This window comes from Vanessa tameamea, chromosome Z, assembly GCF_037043105.1.
Source record: "Vanessa tameamea isolate UH-Manoa-2023 chromosome Z, ilVanTame1 primary haplotype, whole genome shotgun sequence".
Taxonomy (NCBI): Eukaryota; Metazoa; Arthropoda; class Insecta; order Lepidoptera; family Nymphalidae; genus Vanessa; species Vanessa tameamea.
This window is the reverse complement of record NC_087341.1, coordinates 3,642,441-3,648,432: the sequence shown is the minus strand read 5'-3', so window position 1 is coordinate 3,648,432 and position 5,992 is coordinate 3,642,441. Positions and strand designations below refer to the sequence as shown.

General features: G+C 35.2%; 1 long non-coding RNA gene across 1 annotated transcript; it reads right to left on the bottom strand.

The window, feature by feature from the left end:
* Nucleotides 1-2,808: 2,808 nt before the first annotated feature.
* LOC135194655 (uncharacterized) lies at nt 2,809-5,485 on the bottom strand. The gene is made up of 3 exons (XR_010309879.1): nt 5,427-5,485; nt 4,555-4,702; nt 2,809-3,720 (listed from the first exon to the last, which is right to left on the bottom strand). It is a non-coding gene; the product is annotated as an uncharacterized LOC135194655 (long non-coding RNA).
* Nucleotides 5,486-5,992: the final 507 nt, after the last annotated feature.

Genomic DNA, 5,992 nt, shown 5'->3' with positions numbered 1-5,992 from the left:
TAAAAAGGATCAATCATCAATGTTGAAAATATTCTATCGGATCGAACTTCAAATACAACTTAGGAACTTTATGTCAAGTTTCAATTGCTCGGACTGCTCAATAGTAAATACCAATACGTCTTTCTCGTCAAATCTTTGCTCAAAACTGCTACTTATAAACATCCATCCTCCGCAACAGCTACATGAAACTAGACATCTTGCCGTTGAAATAAAATCATTCCACTTCATCAGCCCTTTCGATTCATTCTTAATATGTATTGAAACTGTTATTGACGATTTCGTACAGCATTAATATTTTACTAAAGTATATATACTAATAAAAAATGATCTGAAGTTATTTATAATCGTCTGTTCTTCCAGTTAGATGACGCCTGCGAACTGATAGTATTAAGTCAGACCCTTATATAACTTCAAACCGCATCATAAAGTAATTAACTGATGATCACACGTACACGAACTCATCATTAAATTATCATAGAAAATGTAACTAACACTTGAACAAATGATCGCTAATCGTAAGATAACCCAACGAGAACCAATATTAATATTAAAATTAAAATTGACCAACATGTGCTCTGTTACTCAATGGATCGCCGCAGTTAAACCTTGAGGCACTCATTATAACTGACAGTTGGGTAAGTCTCCGGGCCCTCTGGATGGTGAATCGTGACCGACTGATGACATTTTCATAGACTACACTAGAATAAACTAAGGCACGTACCCTAAACCACGCAACGTAATGAACTCTAAGTACTCCGGAGAACTACGAACCTGTCAACGGATCATCTGCGAGATGTTAAACATAGACTTTATCCACGCATTGAGTAAAAAGCGATTATGCCGGTGGAAATGAAAAATACCATAAAGTCAAGTCCGGGGTATGTGTCACGGCCGGTGTCGGTCGGCTATCGACTAGTGCATGGAACTCGCATAGCATATCACAATATTCGCCATATCGCTTACTTGTAACGGTGTGCATTGTCTGTGTACAAACATCAATACGGATGCTATCTACTCATACATCGTTAAATAATAAATCTAATCTATCGCTTCTCTCTTAAAAATAACGTCGTCATCTATCTTTGCTAAACGCTACTAAACTGTCTGTACACATACAAAGCGCTCTAAAATAATATTTCCTCTTTAAGGCACATACTTTTTGACGTTGCTAAATTACTGCGTAAACACGACGCCGCCACTGCTTAAAAATGAAGTTAGATCAGATAAAAAGACTGTCGTTAATTTATTGAGCGGTGAGGTAAGAATAAGTTGAAAACAACTGTAATGCCGTCAAAGGAAAAGCGCCGCGCCTGCGTCGTGCTTAGATCTAAAACTACGAAAAACTTCATAAAATTGTATAATATTGCTTGTTTACAGAATACTTCGCGGATTTTTAAAAATACTCTCGTTGTGTATCACTCCAGATGTCACGAGTGGAGTGTTAATCTATATTAAAATAATTATCTATATTTATAAAGCGCGTCCAGTTTCTGAGATCGCCTCCAAATAGCCGTGAAAAGGTGTATTGGCCGGGTGGCCGAGGAGATCCTGAAACCTAACCGTGAGCACCATGAGGTAGTTTCTAGGTTGCTGTTATGCTAATATATTGCGAATGACCAAAGTAATCCGAACAAAATACACACAACAGTTATTGCTTTTATAGAGGTCTATGAGTTTCGCTTTGTTCATACGATCCGAACTGAGGGCATACAACGGTCCGACGCAGCCGTCCGCGCTTCGATCAACAAACATTATTGGCAGCGTCGAGTCATTGTATGAATCCCTCTCTGTACCCGTCCTACCGCATATTTTTGTATTATTATGTATAAAAAACACGATTTGCCCATGACCGTTTGACCATTGCGACTGCCATGAATCATGAACAAACATCTCAAAAATACGACACATATATATCAGTAAATAATCGTGTATAAATGTATATCTGGCGAAAATTATGATACTCTGTCCAATTATGTTGAATGTTTCACTATCCCCAGTTTCGGGAATCAGCTACTTCTCGACAATAAATTTGTCGTAATGATTGCTAAGCGAGTTTTCCTTGAAGTCAGAAATATTAAATTGTAAATAAGGCAAAATTCCTTTGGTGAGTATCTTCGCATTTTATGTTTTCTTAATTAACGGGAGCAAGCACTTGTTTTTAATCGTCAAGTCCGGGAAGACAAGCGCCATGCTATTTACTCCAACTCGATTGGCCAAAGTAAATAACACAGTCTCGTCAGTCGTCTCAATCGGTAAATTTAACGTCACATTTGGCGTCAATAAAACAGTTTCCGAACATCCAAGCTGTTAATATAAGGGCTTGACCGCGATAGTGTAAGAATAATAAAGTTGATCCGACAGACATTCTCAACTGTAGCTAACTTGCGCCGTCTCAAAATCGCGATCCAAAACGCCATCACAAAATCTAGTCCATTCAAGAGTATATATGCCATTCTCTGAAAATGTATTTCCAAAATCCTTCCCTAAGCCATTTCCTCTGAAATGTGGCGAATAGCATTAACACAGATCGAAAGAATCGGAGAAAGTATGCTTATCTCTTTATTGTGTTGAATTTTCCCATAAATGTCCAATTGTTGCAATTCTTTAGGTCCGATCTGAATGTGGTGTAAAGTGACTCTCAACCGTTTCTTTCGACTGTGAAAACGTAAGCATCTATATTCTATACTAATAATATAATTGATTAATTAAAACCTTCACCTGTGTGACCGTTCCCATAATATCAAGATAAATTCCTTCAAATTCACACAGGGGAAAGTATATATACTTTATAAAGTATATATAGTTTCATAAATGCGCATCTATGTCGATCGAAGTTGAAATTTTAATGCTCTATTGAAATTTTGCTAATGTCGTCATGGTATTTTTCTATCATTTTGTCTATTGTTACAATTTTATCATTACATTATTATTGTATGAGAAGTTATTAACAAAAGTATAAAACGTTCAGAAATCTTGGAGTCAATTAGTGATATATTACCTTCTGTCTCCCGTCTATGTCTACTTTTCATTTTAAAAATAATCAATCTGTTACCGTTCGCATGAAACCTGCCTATTACCTCCTTATCTCGAACTATACTCTAAATCCCTGAGCCACCATTTACCACCAGTCGGGGAACTAGTGATAACATCCGAATTTTTCAAATTTGCCATCCAGACTATCCACTCTGCGTCTAAGGTATTTGCGTACAGATGTTAGAGCATCCAACTTTTTCCCAATAAGGCAAAACTTTTCGTGATCGTGAACTTTACAGCAAGCCCAAACAGAAGATGTATATTCCTCGTAAACAAATACTACCGCGCCTGAGTGCTCCGTGAAGCACTTTGGTGTACGATAGTCTCCGTCCCTTGTACCAAATACACGTGGCGAAAATTATTATATTCGTTATGCATAAGTGCGCATTTATATCAGTGATATTATCTATGAAGATTATATAATAATGTCGAATATTAAATAAACACACATTAATGTATTAGAAGCTGTCGTCGGTAAAGTCGCCCTGGTCAGATGATGCCGTTATGTACGCCGTTGTCGTGAACCCCACACGATGCGGAGCTTGCCTCTTCAGAGCCTCATGACGTCAGTTTGTCAGGGGAGGTTCAGCAAAAGCCCGAGGTGCTGACGGGTTTCAAGCCATGCCTTTACCAGTTGAGCCGAGTCAGTGACGCTCGGAGGACAAATGTTCGCGCAGTGCGCCGTGCCTAAAATGTTTTAATTGAGATTAAATGCAGGGTTATTGGTAATTCGACGTATTCCCGTTAGGGGGTGATAGGGGTGATTATTTGCGATAATTTTAACCCCCATATGCATCATGCAAAAGTGAACCATTGTTGAGTTATCTCGTTTTTTAGATTTTTTCAAAATAAGTCCAAAATGCAACTTCAAAAATTTATTTAAAAAATAGTATCAATTAAAATCTATTTTTTTCTTCTGATTTATAAAAACGATTAAGCACTGGATATTTTTCAATATTTAAACAATAATTATCGGTCCAAATTTAAAAATGCGAGACGAAAAACGATATTATTTCAATAAATTTTTTATTTTTTTCCCTCAAATATGCCTGAAAAACAAAAAAAATCGTTATAAAAATTGTTCTGCAGATTATTTTAAAAACATAATCGTTTACTTAGCTTTCCGAAAATGTATAAAAATTAGGAATTAAAATTTAGATTCATAAACAGTATATATGTGTAGCAATGGAATATTTTTAATTAAAATGTAATACCTCAATTATTTGGTCATTATTATTGTAGTGCTATAGAAAGTAAGAGTTTGTAAATGTCCTGTAGCTGAGTAAAGGTAATTCCTCTACTGAAGGATAGCTTAAAGAGAAGACTGGGATGTTATTTACCACACTTGTCACTCTCACTTAGTGCTTGGGTTGAGCTTCCCGCACCTCACGCTTTTCACTTGCGGAAAATAGTGGGACGCGTCATCGTGGTTTGGACTATCTTTAGAATATGCTTTATGAACAACTTATTTTTTCAGTTATTAATGTATTAACAATTAGATAATCTGAATTGTGTAATCACCTTTAATGGAGATGCCAGGCTCATCCTCTTCTACTGCAGACGTCATTGCGAGGCCTTGCCACTGATTCTTGGGTATGCGCAACTCGCTTCAAGCCTGTCCAGGTGAGACCACGCTGGCGATAGTTCTTTTACGAAGGCAGCTTTGAATCTTAAATAATATTTAAATCGAGTAAGTTCAACTGAGTGCATAACTAACTACAGACTAATAAGGAAACACTAAAAGTTAAAGTTAAATAAAAACGAGTAATCTTTGTTCTTTGTCTTATTCGTGTCTATCCACTGATAAAGTATAGGTACCGTAGCTAATCATAAATAATGATATAATAATAAAATTAATAAACCTTGCATTATAATAAAGGTTGCATTTGCTAAATCGATGATGTTTAAATTGTTTTTTTTTTTTTGTTAATAAATATTATAATCAACAGACACGCGGAATTTGGGTACTCAAGAAAGTTATTTCAATTTTGGAAACCGGAATAAATTCACGTAAACAAAAACACTATTTACGATTAAGTAAAAATTACAGTCGCAGTGCGCAGACCCGAGTTGAGAAAAATCAATACATCGACCAAATTGCAGGGCGCATTCGCCACTTTCATAGGAGAAATTTGTAAAAGCTCGCCTAGATGCAACTCAAATACACAATCTATAGAGCTAAATTATCTGGGCTATAAAGTTGCGCGCGCATAAAATCAACGAATGGAAGAAGGTTATAAATATCTAAATAATTTGTGTTTAACTTGCGCTATCTTTGGACTCAGATTTTTTGCACTTAGGTACATTTATACAAGCTTATATTTTTGAACACTGGGATAAATGTAGGAAACAATTTAAAAAAAACAAAATATATTAAATAAAACACGTCTTACCTCAAAGCTATCACTGACTCGACTAAGTTGAAATTGTTATCAAAGTGCTCATCCGCGAGTTAAGAGAAATCAATTGATCGACGCATGCCTAGAGCTTGCCATGTATTGGTCATATGTCATGTTGTCAGAAACAAAGTATTTATGAGTCTTTATTATTATAAATATAGCAAAAACTGCACGTCATACTAATATAACAAATACCTCTTTTTATTTTAATTTGGGTTTTAACAATTTCAGGTAATTTTTCAAAATAATTTCAGTAGATTGTTTTATTCTTATCAATAATTGATGTATTGCAGGACACTAAAACGGAAGTCAATATATATCCTTTGTTTATTAAACATTGTTGACCACAAATAAAATCCAATGAAACCAATTATAATGTTTGAAGCATGGAAGAATGTATATATTTTTAAATTTATATATTCGAAAATATTTGATGCTCTCATATATTCTCGAAAATGAAATAGAATATAAATATGTAATTTATTTATCGAATTTAGCTTTGAGTTTTAATTTGAATTTTCTTCGATTCAATGGGTTTTTTGACACTTTCCCAAGTCTTC